This window comes from Cyanistes caeruleus, chromosome 5, assembly GCF_971803275.1.
Source record: "Cyanistes caeruleus chromosome 5, bCyaCae1.hap1.1, whole genome shotgun sequence".
Lineage (NCBI taxonomy): Eukaryota > Metazoa > Chordata > Aves > Passeriformes > Paridae > Cyanistes > Cyanistes caeruleus.
Window position 1 is genome coordinate 27,884,622 of NC_141705.1, and position 26,974 is coordinate 27,911,595.

At 37.9% G+C, this 26,974-nt stretch overlaps 1 protein-coding gene and 1 long non-coding RNA gene across 4 annotated transcripts in view; one reads left to right on the forward strand and one right to left on the reverse strand.

The window, feature by feature from the left end:
• Window positions 1-26,974, forward strand: part of TRMT9B (tRNA methyltransferase 9B (putative)) — a 113,298-nt gene that overhangs the window by 57,255 nt on the left and 29,069 nt on the right. The window contains exon 1 of one of the 3 annotated variants that reach the window (XM_086890116.1): window positions 26,302-26,512. The exons of the other annotated variants lie outside the window; for them this stretch is intronic. The gene's annotated coding sequence lies outside the window, so the exon portion shown is untranslated. Of the gene's footprint in view, window positions 1-26,301; window positions 26,513-26,974 lie in introns of those variants that run through there. 3 annotated transcript variants of the gene reach the window in all.
• Window positions 15,213-26,465, reverse strand: LOC111928005 (uncharacterized). Its single transcript, XR_015287089.1, has 4 exons — window positions 26,406-26,465; window positions 26,199-26,316; window positions 17,579-17,780; window positions 15,213-15,337 (listed from the first exon to the last, which is right to left on the reverse strand). It is a non-coding gene; the product is annotated as an uncharacterized LOC111928005 (long non-coding RNA).

The following is a 26,974-nucleotide window of genomic DNA, read 5'->3' on the forward strand; positions in this document are numbered from 1 at the left end:
TTACAGAAACATTGCAAATTTTACTGTTGTGAAGTGAGATAAACCTCAAATGTTTTAAAATTTAACCCAGAATGAAAATTTGACTAATTCCTTTAATTTTTGAAGCAGAATTTCTTTGAAATGACACAAGACATATATGCTGGTATGCGACAATTTTTCCAAAGAAAAATTCCTGGTTGTTTTATATTTACATTCCATTTTCCTGAGACCCATGTAAAATTCTTTAATCAAATCTAGAAACAGGCAGCTATTCCATATTTATGAAATATCAAGACTCCATGAAATAGTAAGGCAATGAGAGCTTTGAGGTGTGAGCTGTTGGCAACTGTTACTGTCTATCAATTTAATAAGACTTTCTCAGAAATGTGAAGTCTTTTCCAATGCAGAATATAGAGTTACTGTCAACCCAGTACATAAAAAAGTTCCAGTCATTTTCAGAGAAAATTGCACTTCATATGAAAAATGAAATAATGGTCATTAAGGTTCATGTAAAATGACCTTAAATGTGAAATGACCCAAGGAATGATAGATATTCAAGCTAGAATCCCATAAATTTTTTCCCATTTTTCATGTCTTAGCTCTCTTTTATCAGCCAGCTTAGACCTTAAAGCACATTTCTGCTTCTTGTCGTATTTTTTTTCAGAGATGATCCAAAAGGGTCAGTGTATTGGGTTTACATGGCCAGGTTTTGGTGGCAGGGCAGGGCTATAGGGGTGACTTTTGTGAGAAGCTGCTGGAAGCTTCCCGATGTCTGACAGTGCCAATGCCAGTGGGCTCCAGGATGGGTCCACCACTGGCCAAGGCTGAGCCCAGCAGTGATGGCAGTAATGCCCCTGGGATAACATATTTAAGAAGGGGGAAAAAATATTGCAGAGAAGTAATTGTAGCCAGAGAAGAGAGGAGTGAGAATATGTGAGAATATGTGGGATAAGTCCTGCAGTCACCAAGATCAGTGAAGAAGGAGGAGAAGGATCTGCTCCAGGTGCCAGAGCTGTGATGCCCCTGCAGCCTGTGGTGAAAGCCATGGTGGAGCAGCTGTGTCCCTGCAGCCCGTGGAGGGCCACAGGGCGCAGTGATTCACCCGCAGCCCGCGGAGGAGCCCCACGCCTCTTGAAGTACTGTATCCTGTGAAACGGGACCCACGCTGGAGCAGTTAGTTAGGAACCGAAGCCCATGGGAAAGACTCACACTGGAGAAATTCATGGAGGACTGCACCCCGCAGGAAGGACCCCCCACTGGAGCAAGGGGAGGACTCCTCTCTCTGAGGAGGAAGCAGTAGCAGAAACATCTGATGAACTGCCCATAACCCCGACTCCCATCTCCCTGTGCAGTGAGAGGGAGGAGGTAGAGAATTGGGAATAAAATTAAGCCCAGGAAGGAGAGGAAGGCCAGGTGAAGGGTTTTTTCTTCAGCTTTTGTTTTACCTTTCATTATGCATCTCTGATTTTGGTGGGTAATAAATTCAAGTAATTTCCCCAAGCGAAGGGTTTCTGATCCATAGTGGTAATTGATGAGTGATCTCTCCCTGTCCTTATGTGAAGGCACAAGCCTTTGATTTTATGTTCTGTCCACTGTTCAGCTGAGGATGGAGCAGACAGAGCAGCTTTGGTGGGCACCTGGCATCCAGTGAGGGTCAAACCACCACAGTTAGACCAGTGTGGCAGCATTCTGCATGACTGGGATCCCTGCACTTTGCAAATAACTCACCAAAGGACCACTGTGCCTTTCGATATCTAGATTACAAAAGAGCCACTGGGTGACAATTACTTCTAATTGCTCTTAGCAAAGGTTGGATCCAAAGCAAATGGCTTTAGAAAAGTGTGCTCCATTAAGCTGCCTATATAAACTCTGCTTTTTGTTAGTCTCATTAGCAGTCCCAGACTTTTAACTATTTGATTCCTTTGCTTCTTCCTCCACACATGTGCTTCCTTTTCATCAGCATTGGCACACACTGCACAGTGTGGGGAAATGCAGATATCTGAGATAACTGGCAGTATAATAATAAATGGAATTAACTGAGACTAAAATGGCCAAGGAGATCCATAAATACGAAGACTGGCCTTAATGAAACAGTAACAATATGAAAATTCTTTTTAGCAAAAGAATTTTCATATCTATTTCTTTAGATGGAAACTGATTGGAATAGAATTTATTTCTGGTAAATGAGATGTAAGGATATAGCCTTTTCAGTGCTTTTAAGGCCTAGTTTCCCAGCTCTCCAAAGGTACTAGTCATGTGAACATCTCTAGTTTTTCCATTAGAGCACTCACCTTGTGTTTCCTCAAGCGTATCTAGTCCTTAATGTGCCTTTCAGGGCTCATATATCCATGGTATGATGATTTGCCTCAAAATTGACTCTATCTAGAATGGCCAAATCTTCTAGCACCTATCAATGGTCTGCACAGCAGAGCCAAAAACATCATTACGTGCACCAATGCCCAGGCTCTCAGCCACTGCATGCTTCTTTGGTACTGGGAAAGAGCAGGAACATGCAGCAGTGACATCCAGCAAGGAAAGACTGTGTCTGTATGCTATATATGTGATGACTTTTAACAGCTTATGTAATGTGTCAGCATGAAACTCAAGCATGGCAGTAGAAGATGTGGTTATGTCTTAGCAATATTTAACTATCCAATACTTAAGGGAGAACTAATGAGAGAACTGTGAGATAATTTTGGCAGCAACATTGAATGAGCATAACTATTTATGGAACAAACATGAAAATGGCAGTGGATAGCTATACTAGACATCAGCAGCATTAGTCTTAGAAGCATGAGCAGCAGAGCGTTATGGCTATGGCAGCAAATTCCTGAATTTTTCCAATGCAGTAAGTCCTCAATATGCCCCTCTTGGCATTCTGGGCCCACATTCCTGGCACCTGATGTGTTGAGAGGCCCTAGTTATCAGTGTAACCATTGATTCTTAGATGCTGGGGTCTTCAACACTGATCCTCTTCTGCTGATCCTACCTTGATAGTCTTTAAGTTGTCTTTCTATACCTTCAAGGTGCTGTGACCTAGGACCTTATGTACTTCTCAGTATGTACTTCTGTAATCTCTCAGAGAGATTATTCATTGCGTCTGTTGAGTCAGTTCAATCTAAAGACAGCTGGTCATTGTTGGTCACCATGTCCTCACCCTGCAGCTGTTTTCCAGCAGTGACAATTTCATGAAACCATTTCTCTGTCCTCATGCCACATCAGTCTTAATGGCACTGTTATTACAATATTTTCCTGTATTTTATTAATGGACTTCATTCAGATATGTTAAATTATATCTTCTATACTGAGGTCTTGTATTTGTGATCAGCTGTTTGGTTAGGCATTATGTTGCCACAGTGCCAAATATGCTTGTGCAGGGTTAGTGCAGTTACATCCAAGCCAGTCTTGACTTAGCAGTTTCCTGTACTTTGCTGTGATGATTTACAGCATTATGCTGAAGCCTTTCTTGGCTCAGAGAGGCCTGGCTCAACTTGGTTATTCTCCCTGACATGTACCCAAGGCCCACTTGTTGTTTACAACTCTGTGAGACACTCCTCTGAAGGTGAAGAACTTTCCATTTGTCTTTGTTGAACTCCATGAGGTCCTGCCAGACCCCTTTATCCAACCTGTCATGATCCCTACGAAAAACAGCCATAACTTCCAGCATATTGACTGCTCTCCTTCTCTCTTTCTGCTGCTTTGCTTTTTTCTCCTTTGTCCACTTTCTACATTTTTTAGGGTGTGAGACTTAAGTAAGAGAGGCCAGTTGGCCTTTATGGCAGGGAGGAGTCAAGGGTCCCTTTAATGTATTGGCTTAGCCAATCACTTCTTGATCTTGGATAATGATAGCCCCCTGTTCTATGGTGGAAGAGCAGCACCTTGAGATAGCGCCCAGAGCTGCAGTGCAAGAGGGTAAAGTGTGCTCTGGAAAAGCATGGGTGTCATGTTGGATGCCACCTTAATTATTTTCATTATGAAAGGTTAAAAATCTTATTATTTTAAAGTAAAAGAATTGAAGTTTGGTAAGCAAGAAAAGAAAAAGTAAGTTTCTGGCTTATTCCAGTGAATAGTTTTGAAATGACATTACCCTCCTTAGAGGAATTGCTTTTTCATTAAACATTGTTAAAAGCTGTATTTCACCTTTTGAGTGCCTAAAAAAGTGAAAGTGGTATTTAGATAATACAGAAGCTAGAAATCTAGTATGGAAGTAAATTCTTAATCTTGCAGTCATTAGGAATGGTTACTGAGGAAGTGTTCACATACTGCTATCAGTATATTGTACATAATACAGATTCATAAATCTGTTGAAGAATGTAATTCATCATAATACTTATTTTACATAATAAAGGTGAGCTGACCAAAGTGAAAGATAACCCTACAAATAAAAACACCTAAATTATTCAAACCTGGAGTAGTTCATTGATCAAATTTGTCACCTAAGCCCACAATAAAAACTGTCTGGTATCATGATTTGGACAGTGCAGGGTCACCTTAAGTTTGCTCTAATGGAAAGAGAAAAAAGTATATGGAACTAGCTGGCATTTGTGGGTTAATTAGTTAATTTATGAGCATAGTACAATTACGATCCTGATTCAGCAAAGTATTTTTTCAGCAAACAATATCTTACCTTTCACCATTGTCACTAAATAGTCATACAGGTTCATTGCACTTTTATTGCAATAAACATCTTCTCAGAGGACTCTATTTTTGATGAAAATATCTTAAAGAAAGTAATTTTTCTGCTGTAATGCTTTAGACTGAATAGCAATATGCCATAGCAAAAATGAGATTAAACTGTTAATATTTTTCAATCAAATTGAAGAAAACCGAGTGAACCAATATTACGTAGGACAAGAAACAAGTTTGGTTTCCAATTGTTTCTGCTTTAATGAATGATGGCAGCTAAAGGAGAAAATATGAATATTTTGCAGCCTTTTAACATACCAGTAATGATTTGTAAACATTGTATTATACCTTTTCTGGTTTCAACCCTCATCGAGCATCTCTCATTTTCAGCTTACACATTCTTCAGAACAGGATATGTTTGCTCAGTGTCTAGAACAAAAGGGCTCTTGATCTTAATTGGGGCCTTTGGCTTCTATGGTAATCTAAGCTATTAGGGACCAATAGCCCACAAGACTGTTAGCAGTATCAGCAAGGACATTTCAAAGGCCATTAATGCCAGTTAATGTTTATGTAGCACATGAGAGGCTGCTATTACTATGAAGTTAAAAATGGCAGTGGCAAGATATTATTAAGCTTATAAAATTCACTTTGCTTTTGTGGGTCAGAATTTTAATAACATGAAATTACTAGTTTACAATCTGAATCTTCTGATAATATATTGGATAGTAACTTGGTAGAAGTGTGTGGGTGTCTAATGTCACTTCTATTTATCCTTTCCATCACCAGTGACCTGCAAACTCCATGCATAAAATCCTTTAGGGGGATTCACATTTCAGAATGAAATAATTCTTGATATATGGAATCACTCTCTGCTCTTTAAGGCTGTATCTAATGGTTTAGGAACTGTCATTCAGGCAAAGGCAAAATGTCGTTCTTCCTGCAAGAGAAGCAAACAAATGTAGCACTGTTATCCATCCCATGTGCTCTGTTTCCTCTTTATTTACAGGAAATACCTAAAATCATTGACACTGTGATGAGAAATTCAATTTAGGATGGAGAATATAGTGTACATAAAGATTAGGAAAAGGAAGCAAATATAAATAAATTCACAGGTAACGATAATAAATAAGCAATAATTGTAATGATGATTGTCTGCAAATAACAGTTAATCAATTACTGTTGTATATGCATATGTAATTTTTTTGTCCTTACTGTCACGAGTAATTCTGTTGATTCTGTAACTGTGTCCCTTCCATAAGTTCTTCTTTACATGAAAATGCTCTCAGTACTGTTTAAACGTCTCCAGCTGGGCTACACCAAGCACATTGTTAGCTCAGGTTAAATTATGCTCGCATTATCTAAAAATTTGCAAATCTTCCGACGGCCTTCTTTATCATCTTTCTGGGTAGGTAAATAAGTTCTCATGTTGTTGATTTAACTCACTGAAAGTCCCCATAGAGTGGACACTGTAAGGTTGCAGTTGTGCAGGGACTTAAAGTGAAGAATCTGTTGCCAGACTGGAAAGATCTGGAACTCAGATGCTTTGTGATGCACACATCATCCCGACTCTAACCAAGGTAATCACATAGAACTGAATCTCTTCAAAGTCAGTGGGCTTGTTTATGCCTTGTTGGGAGAACTCATTTTGAGCTCTCTTTTTTGGTAGCTGATATCATGGTTATTTTAAAAGCAATCATTTTTTTTACCCCACCCCTGACTTTTCTTTTTTTTTTTTCCTGCAAGGAGAATGTGTCATTATTTGAAGAACACAACAAAATATCTGGCACTACAGACAGGCTGGGATTGATGAGAAAGCTCAGCTTCTAGGTGATGTGACAACATGTGATTTTGCAGCTCTGGATTAATGGCCTCTACTCCCTATTTTGCTCTCAATAATTTGTGACCATGCCCTCTGTCATCATAACTGCTTTTCTGTGATAATTGTAGCTTACTGAAGTTAGAGTAGTAGTAGCAGACAGAAAGAAACTTCCAGATTTAAACATGTTCAGAGAGAGCAAGCTAATATGATGAAGGCTGAATTTATGGCTAGGAACCTGTTTTCCAGTTTTAAAGGGCACTGTCTTGTGCAATGTATCTCATCTGGGTACTTGATATATTCAACTTACTAAATGAGGAATGTCCTGTGAAGAATGATACCATATATCTTGTCCTTGTCTTGTTAAATGTGTCACCCAGAGGCATATTCAGAAGTCATGTAAATTTTATGAGGAGGAATTGGCTCCTTTTTTCTAGTGCTCCAGATAAAACAGCTGGGAGCATAAGGATGTTATTACTAATAAAGGAACTGAAGAAGAATTTTGTCTTCATGATAAACTAGCATAAAAGAAATGAAATATTATTTAGCTAGAGGTTTACGCAAAACTCATAACTGCAGTATCTGAATATCTGTTTAACAATGAAGGCTGTCTTGAAAATGGAAAGTCCTCTTATAATGATTTAAAAGGTAGTAAATGAGTTTTTTCTTGCTAAAATCATTGCCCAGAAATATAACCCTGCATATAGCACAGCAGGCTAGCTAGGATGTTGTATTCACAGACTGAATTCCTGTTGGAGCAATATTAACCCTGAGAGTAAATAAGTGTTAACTCAGAGAATAAGTCATTAAAAATGCCATTGCATGAGGTAGCCTCTTGTTAGTGTTCTCCAAGGTAGACTACATGGAAGAGTTACTACAGAGTGGTGAACTAGGCTATGAAAGTTGGCTTCCCAAGCAGGTTTACCTTTGGGACACCCTAAAATGTTTTCTGTCTTTTCTCTCATAGTCTGAAATTCATCCAGCTGCCACAATTTTTCTTCTTTAAGATCAAATTCAAAGAGGAGATAATTAATTATAGAAATAGCTATAAACATTAGAAATATTGATGTGATGACCTCAGATATAATTCATATCATAATAATTAATAAGAATCTGACATGATTTTCAAAAATGTGTCAGTATGTCTAAGGCTTACTCAATATTGTTTTACAAACAAGGCATTTGTATTCTCACAAGTATCATCCTTTCAAGTTCAGGTTTCAGATATCACATTAATAAGATAAATTATAAAATAGATTAATTTTATGCATATTAGGGACATTGTAACTGTTGCCTTTTTTTATATGAAGTCATGTCAGTATGATGATTTTGAAGACTGAGTAGCAGGTAAGTGAAATGAGTTCAGTCCAACTATTAGAGCTCATTGAGCAATTAGATTAAAAAAAAAATAAATTATTCTTCCAGGTTCAGCTTTTGTTTTCTTGTAAAGAGAGGGAAAATAGAAAAAAGTTTAAGACCACTGATTTGTATATAAAGTATATGAGTAGAAGTGCTTTTGCTGTGATTATATAATGGGTTTATATGAGATCATTTCAAACATTCAGTGGAAGTTTTAAAACTGGAACCCTGACCTTAGTCATCTAATTTTTTACTCTGAAACACAGAGCCAGTAACTGCCAGGTGGATACAGCATTTTAGCTTAGACAGGATGGTCCAAATGCAATGACAAAAGACTTAATGCTAGAACCTCCTGAACATTTACTTTTCTCAGCTGAATGTTGAAAGGAGCAATTACTTTGTGAAGCTCACCAAGATGAGGAAAAAAATGCCACATGTCCTAAGGCTGATACTTCCCATGATTGGAATTTTCTTGTCAAAAATACTTCTTTAGCACCTTTTGTTCTGGCTTACAGAACTAATGTATTTCTCCTGTCTTTTTCTTAGAAAAAAATGATGGTGTTCCCTTACTTTGGGAGTGATACTGGATAATATTGTTTCTAGAGCAAGTCTAATGGGTTCTTTTGAGGTAGTGTAATGAGAGGCAAGGTCACAAGGCTGCTGGATTTCATCATTGAATAGCTGTCAATTTTTAAGGCACAAAATGACATTGTTGTTCAAGATTAACAGAGAATCCTTACAGGAGAGAAATAAGAAGAACAATATTAAGGTTTTCGATGTCTATAACAAATGAACTGGAGTTCCTAGAGGCTGCCTTTTTTTTTTTTTTTTTTTGTCAGCAGAGTTCCCATCAATTACCAATATGTATGAGGAATTATTTTCTATTATGAACACCAAAGTCTGTGAACCAGAAGTGTCCTTTTAATATTTATACAGAAATTATTGCATTGTTTACAATGCATTTTCCTCTAAATCTCTGTTCAGTCTGTAGGATTATGCCCCGTAAAATGTTTGGAAAATGCTAAGAGCAAGTAAAATTTCTTAGTGAGAGAAATTCTTTCTTGGGGGAAATCTGTCCTGCTTTAAGAGAGGACCTAATGCCCTCCTTTAGGTCTGCACAATATAGGGAAAAAAAAAAGAAAGAGGTAGATGTTTTGGAAATACAGGAGTAGTTCATTAAAAATTCTCAAGATAAAGACAAGCAATGTATTTTCACAGAATTAAATTAGAGAGGTAATATTATTTGTCTTGGAAGACAAGTGACCCATTGTGGATGAGGTAATTGAGAGGTGAGTTGGCAACAATTATGTGCCTGCTGAAAAGTAAATAAATAATGTATAAACATGCAATTTTAAAAATCCCTCCTGATTTGGGGCTATTGCTCTTGAAAAGCTAATAGAGTAAGTATCCTGGGAAGAGCACCAATAAAGAAAAGGCTGGTGAGTAGCCAGCTGATGAATACATGTAATGTTTGTAGTGTTTGTGATGAAAGACAAACTACCTTTTGGCCATTAATCCTAAAGCAGCTGTTACCTTGACAACTGCAGGTAAGGGATGGTTGTAGTGTTCATCTCTCCAGATTTGCTTTTAACTACTAATAAAATATTAGAATAGCTTGTCTTTTTAAAGGCTTCCTGTGGCTTTCCAAAGATTTGGATTGATCTGTTCCTGAATGGCAGGAACAGAATTTGGGGAACCTGACACAAAGGAAAGACAAGCAGTTATTTATGAGATCATCTAACTTTGTGGCTGCCTTAGTGGGAAGACAGTCATGGAAACAAAGCACATTCTGTTCCTGTGCTGTATCTTCAGTGCAGGTCCCCAGGCTGTGTCTGGGCACAGGCTCACCTTGTGTTGTGTCACCAGAACACAGGCACAGCTGCTGAGCTCCTGGCCTGGGTGGGCTCAGAGGCATCTCCCTGTGGGGTGAACACCTTCTGTCCGCGCCTGCCTGCTTGGGTATTGCACTGCATCCCCCATACTGCGTGGTGGCAATATTCCCTGGGGCTCCCGGTGGAGGAAAACCACCTCAGGTGGCAGTGCAGCAAAAAATATCTCTTGCAGCATAGTCATGTGAAACAATGCATCAAGAAGTAAATTGTGTTTTAAACTGTACTCAGCAGTGGCTCTCTCAATAATCTTTTATGGACTATTCTAGGTCAGCATGGTGTGGTTGGTGAGCCCTCAGAAGGGATAGGGAAAGGCTGTTTTGGCATTTTCTGCTACCCTAACAACTGACTGCTTCCTCCTGCTCCTGCTTGTAGCCCCACAATTAGAATACAAGCCTGTGCATGTTTCTGACCCTGCTTCTGTGGAAGTGCAGCCTCACTCAGATCTGAATAATGTCTTTGTGTACTATGAAGAGAGTGTCTTACTTGGAATTTGGGTTCCTCATATGATGTACTAACCAAGTAACAATGTACCTTGATTGTTCTTGACAACTCTGTTAAAAGAAATACAATATTAAAGCTTCAATTTTTTTCTGTGTGCAAACTGATCCTTGAAACTGATCCTTGAAGCTGTCATTAGTGCTCCAAATTGGATTCCCAAGAAATTCATCAAGGTTAGCAAGACTACAATTTCCTATTTACATTGCAAACTAATATTTTTGGATATGCTAAAGTTTTTGGTCAGTATGTAGACCCCATAAAAAGAATTGTTCTTTTAAAGGTCCTCAGGATGAGCATATGTTTTGTCTGTTCACTGGTTTACTGAAAAAGAAAAGGAAGTTCAGCAATAGAGATTGAATTTTGCTAGTGAACATGTGACAAGTTATACAAATACCCTTCTGGGCCTTCTAGTACATTTTCCTCTACAGAAAATACTTGTTAAATCATGTCCTTAGTTCTATCACACTCTGATATGTATTTTGATGTTTATCTTCTCTAGCACTGAGGCGTTATGTTTTCAGCTGATGTACATTCAGTTACTTAGCAATAGCATTTAATGTCTTCTATATTAATAGGATTGTTGGAAAGTGTGAACAGTCCTTTGACAGAGCTATTAAGTCAGCCCTGGAAGCTACAGCTATTTTTATACATGAGAGATAAACAGAGAGAAGTTTAATATTGATACTGAAAATTTTATTCTGATCCGTAGCACCTTGTGATCTATGGCACAGCCTTAGGGCATGAGCTCAACAAGATCAAGCTGATCTCAGAAAATTGGGTAACTTCTTGCTCAGTTCAGGATTTTGCCCATATATTAACTTCTTACAGTTTTGTGCATGTGTGTAAGTGTACCAATGTTTTAAGTTTTTGTTGCAGATAATTTTCAATTTCTCTCTTTTTGACAGCAGGAGAAAAATTTTCAAGGTGCAGGACTGTAAGATTATTAAAAAGCCTCAAGTCTTATTCTTGGCAATGAAATGAAATTAAAAGTAAACACTACTGACATATTCATCAGTTTGATTTGTTCTCTAAGATTTTATAGAGCAGCAAGAAAGGCTTCAACAGCATTTGCTTATTTAATAATGCGGCTGTTTTTGAAAACACAGCACAGAGAGTTATCAAAAATGACCAACCAAAAATCGAGACATGTTCCAAAACACAGTCAAGAGAATCAACAAGGATGATTTCTGCTTTCTGCCCTTCTCCTTGTCTCCTGGGATCATCTGCCTGCCATCATCATCAGGTTTATCTGATCTTCTAGGTCTACTAGACATTGAATGCACTTTGTTACCAATGTATTGGAGATTCTGGTCAGTAGGGTGATGACAACATCTATGGGTACTGAATAGAGGAAAACTTACACTGAATGCCTTTTTGAAGGAAGTGGGATAACAGTAAGGCGGCTCATCCTGTGTTGTAGCAGGTGTTGGCAAGATTAGTACAGTTAGGAATATATTCAATTAGGCATATTACATTGTATCATTTGATACAGAGCCAGAGGAAGAGATGTTCTTCTCTGTTACAATACAGTAGAAACTGTGTAACACTTTCAGCAATTTCCTTTGCAAGAAAAAAAAAAAAGTGAAAAAGTAGTTACAGTATTTCCACTGGCCTTAGTTCAGGATGGAAATAAAGAAAATTAGTATCACCTCCTTTGCAGGGTCAGTGCAGAATGCTTTTTGGCATTCTAGCAAGAGCAGTTTGGTTGCCAGGAGACAATAAGTTAATTTAGGAAGGTAATGCCCTCCAGGCAAGTAATGCCAACATTATAGATCAGAGTAAAATCTAATGCTGTGTAGCCAGAAGACTGCCTTTTAAAAGGATTTACCTCTCTACCTTACTGATAATAAACAAACTGTGCTGCTGCATTGTCTGTTGCTGACAGAACAAAATCCTGAACAGTAAAATCTGAGGATGCTATTAGGTAATCAACATAAAAATAATGCCGCAGCAAGCTCATCTAGGTTAAGCCATCTGCTAACTATGCTGGTACATATGTCACATGACAGACTGCCAAAACTATTTTTCATGATCTTAAAATACAAGGGAGACCAATGAAATGTTACAAGGACAAACTGAAAAAAAGTTCACAATTAATGTGTGGCATTAATTTCACCATATGGGACATGGCAACTAAAGGATACTAAACATTTGGGATACTAAACATTTACTGATGCTGTTAAAGTCTATACACAAAACCATACTGACACCTCATAGGGGAAGTAGCAGCAGAACAATGTAAGAGTAACCAGAAGCTGTATCACTGGTGGTGGTGCCAACTATAGCAGTACAGAAGCATTTCTCTTCAGTCTAGCTGCAAAACTGAACCTTCATATATTCAAGCTCAGGATTGTCAGAGTCATGGAGAACTCATCTAATATGAATATTTGAGACAGGAATTACTCATGAAATTGTTTGAGCTTTTCTTGGTGGAGGTGGGATTCATAATTGTAGGGATTGGTCTGAACTGAAAGTCTTTTGATTATTTGAGATTTATTATGAGAATGGGTAAATAGGCAAATGGATTGCAGTGGTCAGCACATAGTGAACTCTGACATTGAACAGTTTTGACATAGTTCAGGAGAGTTTTGCAATCAGTGACTCATGCAGTCCCTGAGAAAGTTCAAGTAAGTTAAGTCAATAAAATCTACCTGTCTGCTAAAATGATTGTAAACTGACAGTGGAATTATAGTATTTGCAGAGAAAAAAATAGTGAGGCCTCAGAGGAGAACTGCAACTTTTATTTGAACATTAGAGAAAATGTCTTATAATGGTATAATTAAAGATTATAAGATAACTGAGAGGCGACTTGATTATGGTACATAAGTTCCAGGAAAATATCATCAGATAGTAATATTCTCTTTCAGTCTAAAAAAATTACACCACAAACCCCAGCATCTGGGAATAAAAACCAAGCAAACCTGTAATCAGATGTAGAATCAGATTTTTGTCAGTGTGGGTGATAAACTTTTGCAATTAAGTGGGTGCTTTATGAAGTATGATACTTTGTGAAACACGCGTTATAGGGCTTGCTAGAGAAGTAATAGGGTTTGTTAGAGATGTAGATGGAATGGCTTAGCCTGTGATGTCCAGAGGAGCGTGATCAGATTACTTGTGGTCTCTGAACACTACACCATCAAATATTTTTAAAGGTGTTTTAAAGGTGTTTAAGCTTCAGTTGAAAAATTATCATGGTCCTCACATCCAGAAAGATTGAAAATGATCTGACAGAATGCTAAACTAAAGGAAGCCAAATTCATAGTGAGGTAATGTCTTTCGTTAAAAATGGGAAAGTACAGTTATATCTATACATCATAATTTTAATGTAAATATAAATAAATAAATACATATAATAATAAATAAATAAATACATATAAATAAAATACCTATTTTAATTTCAAAATCTTGAAGTCTGAATCTAGTAATTACATTCTCATTCTTAAAATTATGGAAATTTTCACAAATAATGTGTCAATTTTCAACATTAATTATGATGTAGTTTTTTAAGCTTCTGTTCTAAGGTACATATTATGTTTCAAACACATTTAAATAAATAAGAAAACATTAAATTTATATTTATAATAGACTTGTGAGTTTTCAACTTCTGATTTTTGAACTGGTGTGACCATGGTGGCTATTCCTACATGAAAAAGAATAAATTTATCGTTGTTATTAAACTGTCTTATTCCAGCTAAGGCTTTTAACCTAGACATTACAAGTTCAAGACAAAGATTGCCACAGCAGCTAAATTGACAGCTTTGATAGGTGGAGTTTGATAGATAGCAATGAAGTTATGCAATGATGCTCTTTCTTCTGCTGGATGAAACAGGACATGGGACTGTCCAGAATTACTTCCTGTATGAACTGGGGGGTGTGGGGAAATGTGAGATCCAATTATGAAGGTGGACTACAGCCTACACAAAATACAATGTATTTTCCAGCATTTCTTTATGGTGTGTGCATCACCATTTTGGGGCCCAGACAGACGAATTATTTTACCTCAGGCACCCAACCAGAGCGTTGCAGTGTCAGATGACACTGAGGCCTGCCCACAAGCATTGCTTGGATTTCATTTTGATCGTGAATGTACGTGTTGTGTGACCACGAGAGTTGGGGGCCCACAAGACCTTTAGATCTTTAGAATTAAGAGTCTAATACCTTTTACATTCCCTATCAAACTAAAACCAATTTCCTTAACTTCAACTGTGGAATCTCCCCACAAAACATGATTGAATATACAAGCACCTATTGTCCATGTTCTACCAGAAGAGAGAAAACTTAGGAGAGCTGACAGAAGTGGCTAAGCTTACATGAAACTCTTATATTAGAGCAGCAGTTGATGGTGGACTTGAGGGCAGCTTGCAAAGGATTTTGTTATGAAATCGGGCTTGTCCTTATTTAGAGGGGGGGCTTTTAAGTCAAGAAAGGGAAACCACATGGTAAGTGGTGCTAAAAATTGTGCCCTTTCTGAAACAGTCTAATCCCAGGCTGCCAGTGCAGTCTCTTGGCTGGCTCAGCTGTCATCAACTCTCACACTTGAATGGAAGCCCAGGACTTTTAATATTGTAACAAAATACTCATGATGTTCTGATCTTAAACGGATATTAACTAAACCTCCTCCACTCCATTCTTCATCTCCTTCCTTTCCACTTTGTATCTTCATTATTTTTCCAAATGTTATGGTTCTTACAGGCCATATGGTTCATACTTGTAGGTGTAATGCCAAAGATAATTTTTCCCTGTGTTTTTTAGTACATTTTAGAACATTTTCATAATGTTAAATAAACTTAATAGGGCATAATTCCATCTTCCCTTTGAAGTCACTTTAGAGCATCTAAATGTAGGATTTGTTTGACCTTCCCTTCCCTTTTGGGTATTATATCCATAGTAATTTTTACTTTCTAATCCCTCTCTTTTTCTCATTCACTTCTTAGAGACTACTGTAGAACCAAAAAAAAAAAAAGAAGTTTGAACATTCAAAACTGCTATTTTTAATTTTTTTTTATTATTTAAAATGATTAATTCATATATATATGAGCAGATTAACAAGACCAAACTCACCTCAAGTGTAAGTGTTCTCTAGTTATTATTGGAGATTTTGTTCTCTACTTATTCTGGAGCAGAATTACTTGCCTTATCCTCTATGCTGGGCTAAAATCTGTTGCCCCTAAAATTATAAGGTTAATTTTGCTTCAATGGAGGCAGGATATCATTCATTAATTACTGAAAATAAAATATAAATCTAAGATTTTCCTTAGGAATATAGCACCCACCAAAATCCTGCCATGGAAATTAGGAGGCAGAACAAACCCAGAACATAAAAGAAGATGTGGGTACTAGGAGGTATTAGAGGGAAATTCTCTCCTCCACTCTAATATTGAATGATAATTTACAAAAAAGAGAAGAAATTGGTCTTTTCCTGTTAATGTGTAAATTGTTAATGAAAAGCCATATAAAATAATTAAAAAATCTATAGAAGCTTGAATATCCAAAGCAATTTTGTTAGTAATACCTGAGTCATGTTCTGTGGAGTATGAGAGTAGTTTTGCAATGGGAATGGTAATTTTTGATGAGATGAAGTTGCCAGTAGGACAGTAACAAATCCTTGTAGAAGAGATTATTTCACTGTGATTTGCTAAATTTCACTCCCTTGACATGTCAGGATTTAAATTGCAACGTAATTGACGTAATTTTGTTCAAGTACTATCCAATATATTTAAATTAATAAAGAGCTAGTTGGATCTTGGCCTTTCAGAAGAAAATAAATATCACTAGCTACAATGCTTTAAACAGTGAATCAAGGCTTCCTTAGATACATGAAATAATATTAATTACCATTCCTTATTTTTTACATCTGCCTGATATAACAATTGTGTTTTAAACAAGAGGAGGGTAGATAATATATAATATATATACCTGTTAGTATATTAAGATGGATATTGTTTTAGGTAGCAACGAATAATTTTTTTATCATATTTAAAGACACTGCTCTTGCTTTTCTTATTTATTCTTTTCAAAGTACAAGTAGAAAATTTAAGAGAAAAATCAGCTTGTTTTTGGCTTCCACAGAAAGCTGTTTATTTTCCCTCATGCTGTGCTGGGAATGCAGCTTGCTTTTGCCAGACAATGCCAGACTTCCAAACAAACAAACAAAAAAAATTATAATTCTTATTTAAATTTGATACAGTTTCCAGTGTTGTTATTCAAGACACATTTAGAAATATTGCTGACCTCAGTGTAAGACTTGTACAGCCTGAGAGTACTTCGGTCCAAATGTCAGCTGATACAGGGAAATTTTGTAAGCCTGACAAGTGTAGGATGTAGGGAAATTCCTGATCCCCAAATTCCAGCCTGATTATGGAACCATTAGTTTTACAACAGCCAAGCAGCCACAATAGCAATGGGTGATCTCTTGATTTATATTGGAATTCTCTGCCAATGGTTGCAGCATTTGGAATTATTTGTTCATTAAATTTCTCTGATGTCTCCTTGGAAATCTATTGAAAATGAACACAATCTTTAAGCTTTAAGCAAAAATTTTACTTTGGGTTCTACTCGATTTTTGTACTTAGAGGTATCACGAAAATTTTAATGTATAAAGAATAAAAATAGAGAAGCCAATGATATTCTTCAATGATAATTATTGAGATCCTTACATACATAAAGAAAAATAAGTGATTAAGTTTAGTAGAGGAACTGAAGACATTGTGCTGTCAACTGCAGTTTATCAAAACTGGTGTGCAGTGGATAGCTCTTTTGAAATTTTTTTGGTTTTTGTCATGGAACTCTCGGCAGCAGGTCGGAAACAGCAACACTTTGGGTCTACAGCACAAAACGTAATTGTAAATTGTAAATTGCGTTAGGTATTATGACAAAGGCAAAATGCCCATCAATCACACAAACACACACACACATATATTTATCCCACCGTTCTCTCAGGTTTACAGGAATAGGTAGGAATACAGGTGCTGTATGAGCAGGATTAACTCACAGGAATATCAGACATTAGGCCTTATTTCATCTCATTTCTTGGGTGCCTAAGGGAGCCATGTTAGTATAATGAGAGCAAAGATAATTTTAATGTGCTTAAGTATCTCCATTCCAGAAGAATCTATTTGGTTTTATTACAGATACAGTATGCAATTTAGTTGATAATAGCAGCATTGAGCCTTGAAATTAAGCCACACAGGTAAGGAAGGGCTGTGTGGCAAAATGCGTTTCATGTCTGTAATTACAGACTTCAAAAATCCTCTCTTCCTTTGAAATCTTAAAGATTGCCATCTAAAGGGAAATTTCTATAACTGAGTTGAATACTGGATATTTTCAAAATTCATATGGAAGAATCACAGTAACGTGAGAAATAGTAACTCTAAGATTGTTATAGTTGTAATTATTTTGCAAGAATCACCTGTTTCCCCAGGAAGGCAGCAGTGATCATGATGCATCCTCTTGAAAGGTATCCAAATGTTTCACAGTGCATATCACCTGCAGCTCAAGGTCTAATTACTCATTTTCACTATCTTTTTGTCGTAGCATTTCTGTTTTGCAGAAGGCTGAAGATGATTCCTGGAGGAATTGTCTTCCAGTCATGTTAGCATCCATTCACACAGCTGCTTAAAAGGATTTTAACAGGAGATGCTTATTCACTAGGATGCCTCAACAACTTGATTCTGCAAAATGTACCCATATTAAAATCTTCATGCACATGAGTGGCTTCACTTGAACAGTGACTATCATTCAACAGATACAGAGCCAAGTTCAGGACTCTGAAACTTTTTAGTCCTATAAAGTTGATAGTTATTTCTCTGGTGTTGGTATGTATGACTTCAGGGTGGTTGAAGAGAAGCAAAGCTTAAATCTAGGCTTTCAAAGCTTAATTCTATAGATCCTTAATTCTTTCAAATATAAAAATCAACAAAATATTTCCTTACGTGTTTTGATGTTGGAATGTCATATTTTCCTCCAGTCATTACATGTGGCCTTGTGCCCATACTGTAAGACTGCAGTACATTAATCAGGAGTGTAGTGTGACATCTTGGAGAAGCAGTAGGAAGGAATCAGCTGCCTCCTGCCCACTCCTTCAGTGAAAGTGTTCTGAAGCCCCATACAGTATTTAATTTCTATTTATGTATTCCCTCACTTTGACTGGGAAGTTGCTCTTAGATCTGTGGGAGGAAACATACATTTTGTGACATACACATATTTGAGAAAAGCCATGAGTCTCTATTATTCTGTATACTGAGTGTAGACACAACCAGAAATGGGACTTAAATCCCATCCTGTAGCCTCAGGCCAATTCTTTTCAGGGATGTATATGTCAGAAACATGTGACAATAGGGAGTTGAGATGAAATGCTGTGTTACAGTTGTCTGTGTTATTCACTGTGAGTTTGGCTTGCAGTGTGTCTGTGCAGGCGCTTTAGTTGAGATGACAGTCATGGGAGTACAGCTGTTCTGCTTTGAGGGACTGCTCATCTGGAGTAGACAGATGCTCTGAGCTGGAGCAGAGCCTGAACTGTGAGCCCAGCTGGGTGCTAACTGGCTTCTTGCTGGTGGTCAAACATCTTCTCGAAGTCAGGCATACTGGGAGGTGCAGCACAGAGACACAAATGTCTGAATAAGCTCAGCCAGACTTCAGCTTGGAGTGTTAGCTGGAGTTCAGGGCTGGCCCTTGTAGACCTCCCAACAGAGCATTCCGTAGTGACAAACCTGAAGCTCAAAGAGGGACCAAAACAAAGTTTCCTTGAGGGAAAGGAGATGACAATGTCTTTTTGGGCACTTTGCTTTTTAGCTTAGTAATGATGTGTTAATGCTTGGAACAGGCTTGAAGCAGCACTGTGGCCCTAGTCAGGGTTCTGGGAAATAAAAAGCCATGATGTCCAAGTGAGACTGTGGCATATCTGGGCTTGAGTGTTACTCATGCACATCTCTCCTATGTCCTGAGCTCCTGAAGCTACCCTGGCAACCCCCTATGTAACTAAAAAGTAAAAGATTCTTAAGGGGATGAGAATTCTACAGCAAACGAGGGAAAGGGTTTTCTGGTTTTATTGGTTTTGGATGAAGATGGAAGGTAGATTTTTTTTTTGTAACAAAATTATTTTAGAATAAAAGATGTTTGTTCTTTTTAAGCACAGTATATTGCCTGAGAAAGCCAAGTTGGTTTCTGTGTAGAGGTTGTGTGGGAGATCTTTTCACTTATCCACTCATATTTAATGGCATTAGATATCCTTCAGACACAATTGTAATTGATTTATGTATTCTGGAGAATGTACCAGATGAGTAGTGAGGCTCTGTGGTATGTAGCTATTATGTATTTGCCTTGCTGCTTAGCTTGAGCACTGCCTCAAAAAGTTCTGAAATTTCAGAACTTTCAATAAATCCCTAGGGTATGTTATAAAAACTGCTATATGGACCCATTAGTAATTCCCAGACAATGTCCAATGAGGGATAAGCCTAGGATTTCTTAAAATGCTGCACAAAGGATTGAATGAAATATTGTAAAAAACATTTGGAATATTATCAAGAGCTTTATGATATAGACCATTTGGTGATACAGACTACTGACATCTTTCTTTTTCTCCTATGAAAAAGACATTTCCTATATTCAGGTAATAATTAAATAGAATTCGTACATTTAATCCTTTATTGTATGTTTAGAAGTGGCTGTGTAGTCTCCATCACTAGCAGGACTCCAGCAGATCCTTATCTCCCAGAAACAAAAGCATATAGCTCATACCTGATGTATGGTTTAGAAATTGAGGCATATTTCCCTGTAATGTTCATTTTTTCCCATGAGTTAGCTACAGCTTCCTCATTATCTCCTGTTTCTATAACTTTTTTTTACCTCTTTACTCTGTTTCTATTCCAGAGGATTTTTTGAGTATAACCTGTTGAGACCCTTTCCTCAGATTCAGAAACAGCTGCTTCACAAATTAGTAGTTGTCACAATTTTTACTGAGAAGATTTTGGACATCAAAAAAAGGCTGTTCCACTCATTGTTGACATGAAAACCATAGCATATTGCAATTAAAAATTTCCTCCTGTGGAAAATGCTGTCAGTGCAGCAGGTAGGCTATCAAGGAAAATTTGGCATATTAGGAATTTTGCCTGCTTTAATTGAGACTAGGCAAAGAAACTTTTGGCTTGAAGAGCAGGTGATGTGTAAGATATGATTTCTTCTTTTGTTTAAGGAAAAATCCCAATAGTCCATCAGTTCCCGACTAGTCTCAGAAAAAGGTCTAAGGGCTTCCATGTCTTCTGCAGTGAATTACATATTTGTGTTCAAATCGATTGGACATGAAGAAGGAAAAAAACCCCAACAAAACCATTTGTCAGAAATGTCAGTTTCTATTCAAGAAAACTTCATCACAGTTGTTACAATTCTATTACTCCCCTGCAAGCCAAATCAATCACAAGAGCTTGAAAAACCAATCAAATACACATTCTTAAAAAATTGTTCTTGTTTGAATTAGTCTCCAAGATCTTTCAAATCTTAAAGCCCATATAAGGATTTTTTCTAAATTTCTGTTCATGAGGCTTTCTTGTGTTAGATTTAAGTAGGCTACTTACAATAGTCTTTTATTCTTGTAAAGTACTATGAAGCCAGTCAGAGCCAGACAATATAATTAGTACTTCTTATTCCCTGGACAGTCCCAGTAAGACTGTCACTAACTTTGATAACTTCATGGAAAGTGACTCAGATACACTTCCAGATAATTTTCCACTGAAATTGGATGTGTAATTTCTATTATAAAATAAGGCAGACAATTAATGGCTCTGATTTATTAAAAATATTTAAACCTTTTTAATTCTTTCAGATAACTTTACAGAAATAATAACATGAAACTGAAGTGTAGAACTATAATTGCTTGATATCAATTATAAAATGGTTAATTTTTCACTAAGATGCTAATGTCAGCTTTAAGAAGCAGCTTAGGTAGGAGGCAAGAGAAAATTTGACCAATGCTCTGTCAGAGAACAGTGTGAAGACAGAAGGCAATGTCCCTTAGCAAAGGGACTTTGGCTAAGAATGCAGATGGGTTTCTTCCTTGAGACAGATACAGTGCTCATCATTGAAAGCTCTGCTGTTTTAGACATTTGTCTGCCTCAGGACATTAACAGTTTGGCATCTGCCAAAGCTCATCCATATGGTGAAATTTAACCACATAAGGATGGCATTCATGGAAGCACATGGCTCTTGTCCTCAACTGGCTTCTGGAAAATGAACAATGCGGTTTGTGGTTTTAGGGAAAAAAAAATCTATATTTTCCTAGGAGTTAGATTTCCAAATATGTAGTATTTGGCTCTTAATCTACAGAGAATTTTCTGGAAAAGTCTAATGCTATTATTTCAAAAATTTAGCCTTATATTCAGGGATCCAATAAAGTTGTGATTCAGTGTTCTTGTCTGACACAGAGAGCTTGTGCCTAGGTCTAGAGTCTCCCTGGGGTTCAGTGCAAAGTTTCCTGGACTAGAATTTAAGTGAGCTAGCTCAAATGTGGGCTACCTATGAGTGTGGATCTTCTTGGTAAGTAAATTAAGCCCTCTGTATCGCAATTCTGCTCAAGATGGTGAACAAAAAGGTTAGATACTGATGTCAGAGCCATTAGGGACTTAAAAACGTATCAACAGGAAGACAAGGTTAAAATGAAAAACTTGGATCCCAAGAGTAATGACCATTCCTGAAAATGCAACCTCACATATCTGTGGTAGAAAGCAAGGTTGAAAAAAGCAGCCTGAGGCTGTAGAACAAGAGATTGTCCCCAAGAACCCACCAAAGGGAGGGGAAGCTGTTAAGAGAACTATTGTCTCAGATCTTAAAAACGGGGATTTTTATTTGCAGCTACAACAGAGGTTGTTTCTCTGTTCAAAAATTTTGCTGAAAACTCACTAGAAGATGAGAAAACTCACACTGTTTTGTTTCTTTCTTTCTGTCACTGGTGCTTCATGCTTAGCTGTCTACGGTGAAATTACTCAGGTACCTGCATATTGCTTTTTTATGGGACATCTTTGTGACAACTTCTTTGAGCACTAATCAAAGAATGTGGTATTTCAACATGTTTCTGTTCTTTATAGAACCACAGAGTCACTAAGGTTGGAAAAGACCTCCATGACTGGGTCGAACCATTAACCCAACACTATTGTGTTTATGATTAAACCATATACCCAGCTGTCACATCCACAAATCTTTTGGACATTTCCAGGGATGGTGATTCCATCAGTTCCCTGGGCAGCCTGTTTGAATGCTTGACCACTTTCAGTGAGGAAATTTTTCCTAATATTCAATCTTAACTTCTGCTGGAGCAACTTGAGGCCTTGTTTTTTCACTTGTTACCTGGGACAAGAGACCAACCCTGACCTTGCTACAACCTCCTTTCAAGTGGTTGTAGAGAACTATTAGCTGTAGGTTCCCCTTGAACCTCCTTTTCTCCAGACTGAACACTCACAACTCCCTCAGCCACTCACCATGAGACTTACGCTCCAGACCCTTCAGCAGCTCTGTTGCCCTTCTCTGAATTTGCTCAATGTCCTTCTTTAGTGAGGGGCCCAGAACTGGACACAGCAGTCGAGGTGCAGCCTCCCCAGTGCTGAGTACAGGAGGACAATCCCTGCCCTGCTCCTGCTGGCCACACTATTGCTGACACAGGCCAGGTGCCATTGGCCTTCTTGGCCACCTGGGCACTGCTGGCTCATGTTCAGCTGATGACAGCCCCGAGGTCCTTTACACTGGACACTTTTCAGCCACTCTTCTCCAGACATGTAGTATTGCATGGGGTTGTTGTGACCAAAGTGCAGGACCTGGCACTTGGCCTTTTTGAACCTTGTACCACTGGAGCTGAACTTTAAATCCAGCCTGTCCAGATCCCTCTGCAAAACCTCCCTGCCCTCCAGCAGATCAACACTCCTGTGCAGCTTAGTGTCATCTGTGAACTGACTGAGGCTGCACTCTATTCCCTTGTCATTAACATCAATGAAGATGTTAACAGCACTGGCCCTGTGCCCTGGGAAGCCTGACTAGAGACTGGCCACCAGCTGGATGTAACTCCATTCACTCTCTGGGCCTGCCCATCCACACAGTTTTTCACAGAGTGAAGTGTGCATCTGTCCAAGCCATGAGCAGCCAGTTTCTCCAGGAGTCATTCTGCGGGAGACAGTATCAAAGGATTTGCTGAAGACTGGATAGACAAACGTCCACAGCCCTTCCCTCATCTAATAGGCAGGTCACCCTCCCATAGAAGGAGATCAGGTCTGTCAATCAGGACCTGCCATTCCTAATCCCTTGCTGTCTGGGCCTGATCCCCTGGTTGTGCTGTATGTGCAATATAGTGGCAGTCAAGATGATCTGTTTCACAGCCTTCCCTGGTACCAAGGTCAGGCTGATAGGCCTGTAGTTCTCTGGCTCCTCCTTCTGAACCATCTTGTAGATGGGTGTCCCATTTACTAAATCCAGAAAATTGGGCCTCTCAGCCAGGACTGCTAACAGGTTAATTATAGAAAGTGGCCCCATGAGCACTTCCACCAGCTCCCTCAGTAGCTTTGGGTGGATCCTGTCTGTCCCCATGAGCTGGTGTGGGTCTAAGTGATGATATAGCAAATTGTTGACCAGTTCCCTTTGGATTATGGATTATGGGGACTTCATTGTGCTTCCTCTCCCTGTTTCTAGCTCTGGGGGCTGGGTACCCCAAGGACACATGATTCTACTGAAGCAAAGAAGACATTATTCATCAGCCATTTTCTCATCCTCTCACTGTGTTTCCTTCTTCATCCAGTAAAGGCTGGAGAGTGTCCTTAGCCCTCCTTGTGTTTCTGATTCATGGAAACATTTTTTCTTGTCTTTTGTGGCAGCAGACAAAGTTCTGGCTGAGCTTTGGCCCTTCTATTTTTTTCCCTGCATACTATCACAACATCCTTGAAGTCCTTCCAAGTTGCCTGCCCTTCTTCCAAAAGTGATACAAATGAATATTCCAACAAAAGAATAGACCAAACTTGCCACATCAACTATAATGCAAAGTCACTTGTTTAGGTCAGGCGGAAGTACCCTTCTCATAGCTAAGGAAAACAACTTCTGCTGTCTAGCCTTTATGGATGTTGTATTTTTTTTTGAGACAGTTCTTTCTAATAAGTACATATGTACCACTTCTGCTTCCTTCTTTGCTGGTAAGCCTACATAAATGTTTCTTATAGAGAAGATCCAGCTCTTCAGGATCTATAAGGAAGCATATTTTAAAAACGCATATATTAGCTTATCAAAGTTCTGAAAATATTATTGTTGATCTGAGGGACAAATTGGTTGGAGATGGCCAAGAATACCTTCATGTGTTACTGTAAATGATTTATGAACCCTGGGTTTTCATGGCATGTTAAAAATTCATATGAATATTACATTTAAAATTTAATTATCTGAACTAGCTGAAGCACTTCTTCAGGCTTGTAATTGGGCAGATATATAGCATTATACACAGTTGGGGAGACTTGGGACCTGTGTCCAGATGATCAGATGTAATATGTAGCCTACTCTCATTGACAAAGAATCAAAATTTGGTTCTTGAATTACTTGGTATCTCCCTTTAATCATCCAAATTCAGAATATGTCAATAACTTATGTTTATTATCAGCCCGATTTTGCAAAATTTCTTTAGACATATTTGGATTAGTAGAGAGAAACCACTTACTTAACTAGGAAGTACTACTAAATGTGAGAGATAATAGTGAAATCTGACCCTGCATCTGCTCTTTTCTATCTTTCTGGTTTTGGAAAAATTATAAAACAGTTACCTTGTACTTAATTGACTTTTTTATTCAAATCACATATCTTTGTTGGGGCTGTATTCCTCTTAATTGACTAGAGTCATCTAAGCACATTATTGAAGCACACTAAACATGTGCTCCAATTTAAATTGTTGGCTTTTTAGCTGACAGTGTGAGGGAACACTGGAAGGCAGATCATCCCACCTTTTTAAGAGTGTGACAAACTGCCTTGTGCAGCTGCCTGTCTCTCTCTGTCTCCCTGCTATCCATATGGGAGTATAGACTGTTTGGTAGGTAAACACACCTGGTCAGACAAGGAGTTTTAGGTATCAAGTTACCAGAGATGAATCCATCAAAGATGTCTTTTTTTTTTCTTTTCTTATTTTTGGTTTGTTTTTTTTTTTTAAAGTTGAGAAATCAAACAGGGATCTATAAGGTCCTATTTTTTTGTACAATACAAAAATATTGGTAAGGAAACCGCTAAGGAAATATTCTCCTAGTATTCTCTTAAATTCCTAACAAAATAAAATTATTGACAATGTAAGTAAACAGAGAGATCCAATTATCATTTAAAAATTTAACAAGGTGGCAAATAAAATATTTTTATCTGTGCTTATGGGATTTAATTTGCTAAAATAACTTCTTTGAGATTCCTGGAATAAGAAAGCTAATAAACTGAAAAGCTTCAGTGTTGCCAAAAGAAGTAGGTCTTTAAGCATTTGGTTTGAAAATTTGTGTGAGCTGGAGGAAAACTCAAAGAGTTATATTGTCTTAATTATATTTAAATTTGAAATCCTAGGAATACAGTCTTCTAAAATAGAGGCGTTATAGCCTTGAAAGATAAAGGAAAGATAAAGGATAATTAAACTAATTACAAATTAGTTTATTAGTTTAGTTTATTTAATTAATTTAGCTTATTTAATTAGTAAATTCAACTATTACAAATAATGCTTTCTTGCATAAAAAAGAGAAAGCAATAACTGTTATGAGTAATGGAAATGTTTATATTTCAAGTGTTCTCTGCCAGACTTCATATAAAATACCAAATATTCAAAGATATTTAAGCTAATTTTTTATCTTACTCCAAATGGTAAAGAATTGCTCCTTATTGTAGAAGTGAGCATGACAAACACAAGTATGCACCTAAGTAGAAAGGAATGTGCCCAGTTCTGTAATATAAATTTATAGCTCTTGGCTTGATGGTCATTTAAGGCATCTCTTGCTAAGAAGGGGCTTGTGTAAGAGGAAGCTGCAGGTAAATGGAAATATCAGATACTGCACCTTAGTTCTCAGAGAAGATGCTGTGGTTGTCACAGGACTGGCAGTTCTCATCCTCTTGGCTGATGGATAATCCTGTGATTTTTGATGTTGTCTCCTTCTCCAGGGAGCCTTGTTATCTCTGAAAGGAAATGTAACCAGCTATGAGCCTGTGCATTTACATCTCCTTTGAGGAAACATGGGCAATCAGTGAAGCAGCACAACACTGACATGTACTGATCAACCTTTCTGGCAGCAAGAATCAGCCTGCTAGATGGAGCTTCCTTTCTGAAGACATCGTACAGGCTGCAGTGTTGATCAGAAGGGCCTCACTGTAGGTGAGAATCTTGTCTCTGTCTCTCCCTATCTTTCAATGTCCTAGTGGCAGCCTTGGACTAGGAGTGTACAGTCTACTCTCTGGAGATCGGGGTTCTCCTGTCATAATGGTCACTAAGAGTGGAGAATGGTACATGAAGAACGTGCCTGCCACTGGCCAACAAGTGGTCTGTGTTTCAGACCAATAATTTTTCTCTAATAGGGGCAAATTATTTCAAAACTTTCTACCTCTCCTCCTCAGAGTAGACAAACAGATAACTATTGGTGAAATATAATGTTTTTTTTTCTTTAGAGCTCTGAAAATTCTCAGTAGTAAAAGAGTAATAATAATAAACTTGTGAGGCTTGAGGTATAACACAGAAATGAGTTTACTTTTCCCTGTGCACAGTCACTTCAGAAATACCTGCTGCTTGCACTGGGACCAGCCAGCCAGTCCTTTTAGAGTTAGGCCTATGCAGAGCAGA